The sequence below is a fragment of the Podarcis cretensis genome, assembly GCF_951804945.1.
Source record: "Podarcis cretensis genome assembly, chromosome: 10".
NCBI classification, from domain to species: domain Eukaryota; kingdom Metazoa; phylum Chordata; class Lepidosauria; order Squamata; family Lacertidae; genus Podarcis; species Podarcis cretensis.
Window position 1 is genome coordinate 75,762,328 of NC_137179.1, and position 12,549 is coordinate 75,774,876.

General features: G+C 43.3%; 1 protein-coding gene across 2 annotated transcripts in view; it reads left to right on the top strand.

The window, feature by feature from the left end:
* Positions 1 to 12,549, top strand: part of FRMD4A (FERM domain containing 4A) — a 434,151-nt gene that overhangs the window by 29,868 nt on the left and 391,734 nt on the right. The gene's annotated exons all lie outside the window — the stretch shown is intronic.

Below are 12,549 nucleotides of genomic sequence, written 5' to 3' on the forward strand. Positions count from 1 at the left end.
TGAATTCTGGGACATTATTTTTAAACTTCTTTTAAACTGACTGCTTCCATAGATACTGATTTTTTTAGTGGTGATCCAAGCACACCCCCATTGTCCTTTAAAAAGAAAAAGAAAAAGCTTGACTATATTCAGTGGCGTAGCGTGGGGGGTGCAGGGGGGGCCGGCTGCACCGGGCGCAACATCTGGGGTTAGGGCAAATCCACGGGTTAGGGGGCGCAAATCCACGGGTTAGGGAGCGCAAATCCACGGGTTAGGGGGCGCAAATTACTTGCCTTGCCCCGGGTGCTGACAACCCACGCTACGCCACTGACTATATTTGAAAGTTCCCTGCTAAGATTCTGTGAGGCCACAAGGGGTTTGTGCTCCTCTTCTACACCTCCTGCCTGTAGGGTGGGGCCAATCAGCCAATGAATCTGCCACCTCACATACGGCTTGGCTTTGAGGTACGGCACTTTTCTCCAATGGAAAGGGTCACAGTTGACTGAAGCTGACATACTCCCCCCGCCCTGGCCCCCCCCCCCCGCCAATAAGGTTAGACTGTGTAAAATGTGAATTGTCTTTTTTTAAAAAAAGTTGCATAGCAGATTGAAATTCAAAATAAAGAGAAGCTATCACTGGAGAAAGGAGTTAACTGACACATTTGTTTGTTGTAGAGGTTCTGCTGTGCCACCAGAAGCAGATGTTTCAGTAAGGAAGTGGCCGGTCTAAGAGACAAAAGGCAGATCAGAAATGGGCTCCTAGGCGGATGCAGGTGTGGCTTTAAAGACCTGGAAGTACATTAAAGAGAGACATCTCAGCAGGCAGTTAATAACAGGGGTTTCTTTATACCATGTGACATTGGTTCCTAACCCATTTTTAGGATGATGGCTTGAATTTTAAGCAGGCTTGGGGGAGAGGGCAAGCTGTCGTGCAGTTTCAGAAAATGAGCTAGTGGCTCTTTGGTGCAATCGGAAGGGCAACGTACATCCCCTCTCCAGAACGGCAATTGTAATCTCTTTAAATTGTTAACTGTTAATAATTCTCCTGCCTGGTACATGGCACAATGTGAGGGATTATTTGTCTAGGGGAGGAAGGGGGGGGGGAGGCTTGAGTATTCTCAAAGGTACAGAGTAGCCCTCTGTCATCGCCTGCAGAAGCTATTACCACCAAATTTGATGAAAGATGCTGCTGTTGCTCATAACAACCGTTGCTAAGCGACATTTGCCAGCATGCAGAAGGAACAAAATTTGCTGCAGAATTACCGTGCTATTTATCATAGTTGTACCATTGGTTTTGTTAAGGAAACTCATGGCACATAAAATTGTGTGTATATGATAGAAATATCATGCATACATGGCAAACAGAAATGATTTAATGGGAGGGTATTAAGGAGGCAAAGATAGATTTAGTTGTGTGGGTTTGGATTCATCCATGCCGTTTTTGAGATTTCTGGTTAAAACCTTTAGGAAAATATAGTCTGTTGCCAAATTAAATAAAACCTAGCCAGTTAAGCATAACAAATCTTAATTGATCAATCAATCAATCAATCAATCAATCCTTCATTAATTTGCACTTGATCAGTTCTTACGTTCTGGGAGGAGGTGTGTGTGAATCTGAATTTACAATTTTTTTAATCTCTGTAGAGATTGTGGCATAAGATTAACATAACTCTAATATGACCTGAGACCCTCGATGATGAGTTTTGGTGATCCTGGAAGAAGCCAGATTCCAGCCCTGCTAAAAGGCATTTGGGCATACCCACATCTGTTTGGATATCACATCTGACCTAAGGGACACGAATGGCACTGTGGTCTAAACCACAGAGCCTAGGGCTTGCCGATCAGAAGGTTGGCGGTTCAAATCCCAGTGACGGGATGAGCTCCCGTTGCTCGGTCCCTGCTCCTGCCAACCTAGCAGTTCAAAAGCACGTCAAAGTGCAAGTAGATAAATAGGTACCGCTCTGGCGGGAAGGTAAACAGCATTTCTGTGAGCTGCTCTAGTTCGCCAGAAGCGGCTTAGTCATGCTTGCCACATGACCTCGGACAAATGCCGGCTCCCTTGGCCAGTAAAGTAAGATGAGCACCGCAATCCCAGAGTCATCCATGACTGGACCTAATGGTCAGGGGTCCCTTTACCTTTAGATCTGACCTAAAGTATTAACATATGCAAATTTAGATGCTAAGTACAGGATACTCAACTCCTCAATGAGATGCATCCCCACAATGGGAAGGTGATTTGAAGGCAGATCACAGACAGAGATGGCCAGTCTTACTATCCAAAGTCTTTCACCCTTTTGTTAAGCAAGCAGGATGGCCAGCTTTAGCTATTTTTCACTAAGGTATGTGGGGCAAGGATTAGGCAGGAAATTCCGGAAGTAACTATGGGAATTGTAGAAACCACTCATTTCACTGCTGTCTCCCCTCTCCCCTGGCATGCCTTGGCAAAAGGTATATAAATCCAGGGCCGTCTTAAGCATATCCAGCACTGTGGTACAAAGATCCCTCAAGCCCCCCCCCCCATTTCCCAGAGTTGTTGTCAACCTTTTCCCAAGCCTCTGCGGGGATCGCTCTCCTCCCGCGGAGGTTTGGGAGGCAAGCTGCACGCCCGCCAGTCATATGGTTGACGGGGCACAGCTGGTGGGTGTGCAGGGAAAGGGGAGGCCGCTGGCAAAGCCGCGCAGCTCCCCCACTTGCTGGGGTGCCCCTGAGAGGCCAGCGCCCTGGTGCAAGGCGCCAGTAAGCCTAATAGGAAAGACGGCTCTGTATAAATCTCTTAAATTCAAAGGTTAGTTAGCTCTTCTAGCTGCAACAGGGGAGCACTTACCCAGGTCTCCCCAGGGCTCTGCGCAAATCTGCTTCCTTTTGCGGACAGGTATTCTTCCCTCTGCCTTTTCTCTACTTGTAGTTCATGCCCACATTTCTGTAGGCCTCTTAGAAGAGTTAGGGAATCTTCTACTCTTTTATCAAGGTGTGCATGTATTGTAATTTGCTACCTATTTAGACTGTAACTCTGCTGTCTAAAGCAGCATTTTATGTATTCTGTCACTCACATTTTTTATAATAAACCAAGCTTTCTTTGTTTCTTTGTGCAAGAGCTACTTGTGGGCATAAGGTTAACACACAACCATAACAAGCGCACATCATAAGTCCAGCAAAAGATCATAGACCCCTTAATCTTGTGTATAGGAACATACATAAGAGCTGGCTGAGGCCATGGCAGTCCAGGTACACACTCATAGCAGTTCCTACCAAGAGGCATTTCCTGTTCTGTGTGTGTTTGTGAGAGGTAAGAGTGTTTTTGGGGGAAAGGAATGCTTCTTCTCAGATGGCACCTGCCACCTACAGCTTGTGTAGGCACTTGTATTAGAAATCTTTATTTATTTTAAAAGCTTCTCCATGTTTACTAGGATGGCACTCCTTTAAATAGTCCAAAGATGAGCCATCTCAGCCCAGCGGTTCCATCGACCAAAGCATTGCTTTGACCCCCTAATCGCTTGCAGTGGTTTGACACCCGTGGGCGCTGCCTGGCTTTAAAAAATAAAATAAAAAATAGTCAAAAGATTTGCATCAATCGTATGTACGCTTACTAGGGACTATGCTCTGTTGAACCCAATGGGACTTACATCTGAGTAAAGATGCAGAGGATTGTGCTGTGAAAGGTGGCTGATGAGAAGCTTATTTTGCAGCCCTAGAATTTGTAAGAGGAGGGGAAAGCTACTATTCATATATGGATGTGTAGAATTCTAGAGTTACAATGGGTCCCTTCCCTTAGTGCAAGATCTACAGTACAGAATTCAACTACGATATCCCTGACAGATGGCCATCTAACCCATGGGTAGGCAAACTAAGACCCGGGGGCTGGATCTGGCCCAATCACCTTCTGAATCCGGCCCACGGACGGTCCGGGAATCAGCGTGTTTTTACATGAGTAGAATGTGTCCTTTTATTTAAAATGCATCTCTGGGTTATTTGTGGGGCATAGGAATTTGTTCATTCCCCCCCCAAAAAAAAATAAAGTCTGGCCCCCAACAAGGTCTGAGGGACAGTGGACTGGCCCTCTGCTGAAAAAGTTTGCTGACCCCTGATCTAACTGCTACTTAAACATCTGCACATCACCTGAGATACCTCTGTTCCAAGAGAGAAAAATATTTACCCCAGAAATCTTTGTATCATTTCCAACACAACACCTGCTTGTGGGTGGGTGGCAGTGGTTGTGGTGCCTGCGTGCTGTGTGGCACAATGGTTAGAGTGCCAGACTTGGACCTGGGAGACCGGGCCCCAAATCCTACCCTGGCCTTCATGAAGCTCACTGGGTGACCTTGGGCCAGTCACTGCCTCTCAGCCTAGCCTCCCTCACAGGGTTGTTGTGTGGATTAAATGGGGAGGGGGGCCACTTTGAGTAGGCCACCTTGAGCTCCATGGAGAAAAAAAGGTGGGGTGTGAATGCAATTTAAAAAACAACCTGCAGAGATTTCAGGAAATGAGGCTTTAAACAAACAAACAACTTTGTTCTCCAACTGATTCTTAGGGAAGCTAGACGTGTGGTCAGTCTTGTCCCCGCAGCAGCAGGCTGCCTCCAAATGTGGTGGTTTCAGTTTGAATGAATGAATGGCAGCTACTCTTTTCTAAGGTAGAAAGGGAAAGGAGGCACATGGAACAGTTGTGGTTGATCTAGATTTGCTCTGTGGTCGCTGGGTGAGGGGGAACTTCAGCCCCTCAGTTGTATCTGACATGGCAGCCTTTTTTGCTTTGATTTGTGGAATTGAGTGGGATCTCGGAAGGGCAGGGAAGGATCTCACCCGTTCACCTGCTCACCCCTGTTTGTTTTTTCTTTCTTGCTATGATGCTCCAGTGTGACAGAATCTTGGAAACTTTCTCATAATATGTGATGTTACGCCCGAAGCTTGTAGTGGCCACACTCTGCTGCCATCATCATAGACTTCAGAGGGATTTCCTAAAGCTTTGCATCTGTAATTAAGGGCAGAATCCAGTCTGCACAAATCAATGTTTTAACTGACCACAAAATGAACAGCTTCTTTTTAATATTATCTTTTTGAACAAATTGCCACACCACTTAGCATATAATTCACATCCTGGGGTGAAAGGAGTTTGTGCCAATACTTGTTTTGAGTTTAATGGATTCATTATGCTTTTCATCATATAATTTATCAATGCTTAATTGAATGGATTAGCTAAACATAATTAGGACAAGGGAGAAAGTGCATCTCCATCTTCTATAGCTCTTCCTTTTTTCCTACTCTTGCTACTCCTTGAATATTAATTTCCTTCTTCTTTATTACCCTTTCCAATTTCGCCAATCAATAGGATCTCAGCTGTCATGTTGCTGGTTCATGTGGTCTAAATGGAATATTCATTCAGGATAAGAAGGGACATAATTGACCTTTTGATCAGATCTGATTTTTAAAAAAGAAAAACAACAACCCCAGAGTGGCTTATTTATTTAGGTCCCAGGGTGGAAAATAAGGTAAAGGTAAAGGTACCCCTGCCCGTACGGGCCAGTCTTGACAGACTCTGGGGTTGTGCGCCCATCTCACTTAAGAGGCCAGGGGCCAGCGCTGTCCGGAGACACTTCCGGGTCACGTGGCCAGCGTGACATCGCTGCTCTGGCCAGAGCCAGAGCCAGAGCCGCACACGGAAACGCCGTTTACCTTCCCGCTGGTAAGCGGTCCCTATTTATCTACTTGCACCCGGAGGTGCTTTCGAACTGCTAGGTTGGCAGGCGCTGGGACCGAGCAGCAGGAGCGCACCCCGCCGCAGGGATTCGAACCGCCGATCTTTCGATCGGCAAGCCCTAGGCGCTGAGGCTTTAACCCACAGCGCCACCTGCGTCCCGACAGCGCCACCTGCGTCCCATAGACACTAATCAAATTATACAGTACAGGAACTAAAACAAAAGAAATGGCTGTAATATAAATCACAGTGAAATTGGAACAATAGAATTAAGAAATATGGCAGCATGAGCAACATGTTGTTGTTGTTTTATACTAAATACAAAAATCAATTACAGTAAACACAACCAATAAACACAAACACACATAAAGGCACAGGGTGGTTGGTAGAAAAGTAGGTGTGCTGTTAGATACCGTATTTGTAGAGGCTTAGCAGCTTTTAGACTGAATGTCCTTGCTTCCTAAAGGCCAGTTGTGTGGACTTCTGAGGTTTTAGCAAAAAGAGCCAGCAGACCTTTCTGTTTTCGTTGCTGAAGAGCATAAATTAAAAAGTTACTCCAGTACCTTCAGACGACCTCCCAACCCACCCTATAAACAGGAACTCTGTAGCTTCTTGAAGATAGAGGCATTTTGCCTGTTTCCTGTTTCTTCAAATCAAATAGGAATTCATTCAACTTTTTCTTGCTTGTCACCAAAAAGCTATAATTTACTGATTTATTAGTGCTGGGCATTGAATTCCAGATTGAACACTCCTAAATCTGACTGATTGCCCTGTCCATTGAGAGGCTTCCAGAACAGACTTTCACTGGCAATGGGTCTAAACTTCTATGCTCCAGTTTTTTATTTGAATGCACATAATGCTCAGGGAGGTTAGAGCAAGGAGATTCCAGCTAAACATCAGGATGAGCTTTCTGACAGTAAAAGCTGTTTGACAGTGGAATGGTCTCCCTCAGGAGGTGGTGGACTCTCCTTCCTTGGAGGTTTTGAAGGAGAGGTTGGATGGCCATCTGTCATTGATGCTTTAGCTGAGATTCCTGCATTTCAGGAGGTTGGACTAGATGACCCTTGGGGCCCTTCCAATTCTGTGATTTTATAAGTGAACATGAGGAAATGAGGGGAATGGCAGGTGAGCCGTGGTTTCATTTTTTGTTTAAAATATAATTATTATCAGACAGCAGACTTGCACTGAAAGATTGTTCCAAACTATGCTTTTTAGTAACTCACTGCCAGGAGGCTGCCAACCCAGTTAATATACATGCAAGTGGGTCAGACAACTCCAGCTGTGGAAATGAATTAACCGTGAAATATTTTGTTCATGTTAATTCAACCACTATATGCAGGAGATGCTTGATTTTGAGCACCTGATCAGTTCACCTTTGTTCTGAGCAGTTTCACCACTGAAATTTCTAAAATAATATTGCTAGCAGTTATAATAAGCTTCCAAGAAGCTGAGCTTCCTAAAGAAATCTGTCAAATTCCCCAAGTTACAGATACGGCCTGTTTTACCCAAAGCCACGTAGTTTCTCTGCAGGGGGATTCAAACCACATAACCCCCCTTGCTTTGGTACCAGAACATGGCTGTAGATTAGCCACTTCACTGGTGATATTTATGACAGAGCTGTTGTAACTAAGGATGTGTGAACACCCCAGTTGGTCACTTGTAGAAGTCAGTTGGTTGTTCACCACCCCTCAACCCATGTGATGTATCCGCAGAGTACGAGTTGGAGCCCCAGCAGGGGCCTCAGAGATTTCCTGCTCCCAGCAGAACAGCTTCTTCCAGAGTCCCCAGTTAAGGCCATCAGCAGAAGCTGGTGGAAGGCACTCTGTGTGTGAGGCCACCTCAACCTCAAGTGACAGCAATGGATTCAGAAATACCCGCAAGATGCATATCTGCTCTTCAAGAGCAGGAAACAGTGCGTCCATCCGGTTTATGAACCGCCCACTAGCAGTGCCTCAGCCTCATCTAGATTGTGCTTCAGTCTGTTGGCTCTCATCCAGTCCGTTTCAGGGGTCCAGCACAACAACAACATGCTGCCCATCTGGCTGGGTTCCCCCTGCCATTCTGGGTGGCTTCCAACAAATTAAAGCATACCTACTGCCTCACCTGCAGACGTAAAGGTGCTTTAGGTGAAATTCAATGCCAACACATTTTTGTAAGCCTGCTACTGCTGTCCAGGGAATTGAGAGAATTTAGGGGGGTTCCATCAGGCTCAGAAATGTTTCAGTTATGATCTAGGCCAGACCACACATGCACAGATTTCTCCCGCAGCGACACAACCTGTGGTGTCGCTGCATCGTCTCCTACAGCATTGCTGAAGCCATTAGACCCAAGAATCAGGTTTTGGAGTTTTGTTTTTGGAATCCATAATTGATTCCCCACAATATTCTGGAAGTTTGGTAGAATCCAGATGAAAAGAAATCCTGTTCTGCCAAACCGTTTCCAGAGCCAAGCGAGTTTGCCTCTTTCTGCCCACACAGCACAGGCGAGACAAGAGACGTCGGCTCTTATGCAGTCTGTTTCCTTAGAGTGCAAGATTTCTATTAATTATTTCAGTAGAATATCCAAGGCAAGTTAAAATGGTAGAAAAGGCCTTTCCCCCTCTTAGGCATCAAAACCACAGCCTCAAAATAAATTGTGGGATACTCAAGTGAAGCCTTAATTCAATCATTATCAGGCTTTCCCCCTAAGACCTTGCACAATGGAAAATCAATGCATTAAGTCTTTATCGTTTGAGCACTTGAGCCTAAAGTTCAAACCATGATATTGCTTTCATTCATTTTCTTGCATGAGAATGCCTATCATGTTACGCTCGCTATGTAAGGTATTCTGCCACAGGGATTCATATCTTGGAATGGAGCCCTGCTGTTAAGTGTTTTAGTGTGCAGCTTTTATAATCAATTATTGTTGTTATTATTTATTAAATTTGTACATGGCCTTCATCTGAAGATCCCAGGGTGGCTCACAACAGAAAAATAAAAAATGAAAGTGAAAATGAAAATAGATGTATTGTGTATCCAACATTGCTTTTGCCTTTCACTTACTGTTCATGTAGGCCTGCAAGTGCCTCATTCTACTGGACCCATGGATGCTCCTTCCTGTGTAGGAAACAGGGTCTTTTGTCAAATGGCCTGTGATTTGGAAATACTGAATTACTGACCCATAAATGTTTTCATGATCTTTTGAATGTGTAATACAGTGGTACTTCGAGTTAAGAACTTAATTCCTTCTGGAGGTCTGTTCTTAACCTGAAACTGAAAGCACTTAATTTGGACTGCATCTTGCTTTTATGGCACACTTTCAGTATAGGTTATTATCTCTTTCCTGCTACCTTTGGAGAAGAGTATTTTGGTATGCCCATCTATATTTCAGCACCATCCTGCTTTGTGTGTCTTTTAAGACTGAACTCATGCATGGGGAAATGAACGGTGAAGAGCAGTGATTGCTATAATCTGACTGATATTAAAAGAGATGTTGGACACATAGCTCAGTGCCTCTGAATACAAGGCTTCTGTGCTCATTGGGAGTATTATCAGTAGCAATTTGGATTCAGCAGCGATACATTTATGCTGGGTATTCAAGATTTCCATGTTGGATTTTACCTACTTTATTTGTTTTGTATCTAGGTCACTCATAAAAAGTTTTCAGGATCTTGTCTTTAATAGTGGGTGAAAGAAGGAACGTTTTTTGCAGGACTCAGAGGAGGGAGAATGGGTCCTATTTTTAACACCAAAGATAATTATAATCTTCTTTTTTTAAAGATAATACACAATGGCTCATGCAAGCTTGATAACAAGCTGTGCTTTCTCCACTGGGGAGCAGATTTGACTTTGAAGTGCAGAAGTGTGCTCATATTTAATAATGAAATCTTCTAAAAGTGAGGCTTAGCTGATTATTGATAATTATCCTGCTTCAATGATAAAGATCCCAAACACACACACTTCAAATGATTCTGCAGCTGCTTCTTTATATGTGCAAAAAAAGAAGCATTATGTCACATTTTATTTTTCTCCTTAGGATCCTTATTTTTCTCTCTTTTGGATCTTATTTTTTTTCTTTTTCTCTTGGACTTGTGTGGAGATACTGAACATGCACTGTATAATATAACATCCAGGAGACTCCACACCTTCTGTGTCTCACATAAAGGAGAGCCTGAGCGGGGGGACTGGCGGTCCGTGATGCAATACTTTATTGTTCATGATGAGCAATTTGAAGTTGGGTCTCAGGGCATACATACCCTTCCTTTCTGCTCTTCTGCCACTCATCTTAACCTGATGAGGATCAGCTTCTTCATGGAAGTGAACTGAAATTCATTTCCCAGTCTGCCACTGTTGTGCAGGCCCCTTCTGGTTACAGGGATTCTGCCACACTGCAAGTGGTTTTTGTTGTGCAACTGTGGTTTTAACACCTGCGGATCACGTTTGGACTAAAGTCTGAAATCTCAGTAGACAGTTTTCACTGCTCCTATCCCTCCATGACTTAGCCCAATCTCCTTATGATGAAAGTTACTGAACATAATAATAATAATAATGTACACTTCATAGGAAACATCTGGCTGGGGTTGCATGTTGAACATTTGGCCAGTCCCAGTATTTGGGATGGGGAGGCGTCTGAGACTGGGAAAGAGGCCAGCTAGTGAGTTCTTGGCAGAGGTGAGCTTTGAACTTTCTGTTTCACTAGTTCTCTTTGTAAATAAGTTTTGCCCCTACTACTTATATCACAACTAATTATATCACAACTGTATGTCTGAAATATTGGAATAAGACCTCATGTATTATGAAGAACTGAGGGGGCTTTATGCAAGTTTAAGCAAAACGAGAGGTTAAAATCTGGGATGCCAAGAGATGGCTCACTGTGTAGTGGTCAGTTTTCTGGCCTAGCTCTGAATTTTTAACAAAATAAATTCTATTAAACTCCTTTATTTCCCTCTGTACCCCCCCCCCCGACTTGTTTTGTTGACCCTCCTGCCAACCTAGCAGTTCGAAAGCATACCAGTGTGAGTAGATAAATAGATATGGCTGCGGTGGGAAGGTAAATGGCATTTCCGTGTGCTCTGGCTTCCTGCTGCACCACAAGTGGTTTAGTCCTGCTGGCCACATGACCCAGAAAACTGTTTGTGGCCAAATGCCAGCTTGGCCTGAAAGTGAGATGAGTCCCGTAACCCCATAGCCACCTTTGACTGGACATACCCGTCCAGGGGTCCTTTACCTTTACCTTTTGTTGACCATCTAGCCTGATGAAGAGCTCTGGAGAACTTGAAAGCTTGCACACTATTTTATAGCATTTTGTTTGGCCTAACAAAGATATTGGACTAATGTGTATTTTGGAATTTGAGTTTCTTCTTCTTCTTCTTCTTCTCTGGTTGAATATCTTCCTGAGAAATTAGAAGGCACCTCTCACAGCACATTGCAGCTGGGGTGCTGAAGAGCCATGTCATATGACAAAGTGTGTTGACTGTGACCTTGAATACTATTAGGGATACAAGGTTAACTAATAAATAAATATTTATTAGTACCTGAAGAAGTGTGCATGCACACGAAAGCTTATACCCAGAACAAAATTAGTTGGTCTCTAAGGTGCTACTGGACAATTTTTTAATTTCCTCCTCCAAAAACTAGGTGCATCTTATGGTCTGGTGCGTCTTATAGAGCGAAAAATACGGGTAATTTCTTAATTTTGGGTTTAAAAAAATAGGGGCCGTCTTATACATGGGGGCATCATATACATGGAAAATATGGTACTCAACTCCACCATGAGAAAGACATTTGACAGCTAAGATCACTTTCTGCCATATACTTACAAGCTTATTTCCCATTGACTTGTTTCAATAATTCCTTTCTTAGGTTGGTTGGCACCTATGAGGTACATTGTTAGCATTGTTGCTAATGATGCTATTAAAGCAATCTGCATACGTGGGTGTCTAATGCCAGCATGTGAGCAAACTTTGGAAGAAGATGCAACCATCCTGGCAAAAAAACTTGGGCAGTGTAATGGCTACAGCATTAGGTCTCATTTAATTGACTTCAGAGGAGCATAGCTGCAAATACCATGGGCTGGATTGTACAATATGAAGCTATGAAGCTAGAATTAGAAACAGATAATTTTGTTTTGTTTTGTTTTTTTATAAATATTTATTAAGATTTTTTAAAGACAAATTCAAAAATAATCACCAATATAACATATATCATAACATATTTTCAAAACCTCTTTGGACTCCCTCACATCTCCCGCTCCCACTTACATCATCTTAAATTTTAACCAGCAAATTATCGTCTTATTTAAATTCTTAAATCCCATTCTTTTAAACATAATCTAATCGTTCTCCCAATGGTTTATATTTTCCTTGATCTACTTATCATCCTAATTCCATCTAATTTAATGGTGGTCAATTATTTATGATCTAGCATCCTTCTTAGCATTCAACCAAATTACAATACTTTTTAAAATAAGTCTTAAATTTCTTCCAGTCTTCTTCAACCTTCTCTTCTCCCAGGTCCCGGATTCTGCCAGTCATCTCGGCTAGTTCCATATAGTCTATCAGCTGCATCTGCCACTCTTCCAGCGTGGGTAGATCTTGGGTTTTCCAGTGCTTAGCGATAAGTATCCTTGCTGCTGTTGTTGCATACATAAAAAATGTTCGGTCCTTCCTTAACACCTTCTGGCCGACAATACCCAAAAGGAAGGCCTCTGGTTTCTTAGTGAAGGTATACTTAAATACCTTTTTCAGTTCATTATATATCATTTCCCAGAAAGCCTTCACTCTAGGGCAAGTCCACCAGAGGTGAAAGAATGTTCCTTCATTTTCTTTACATTTCCACAGATAATTTTGTCTTCTACTGGTGCAGTCTCGGCATGGGGAATTGGTAGCTTCTTTTCGAGAAAA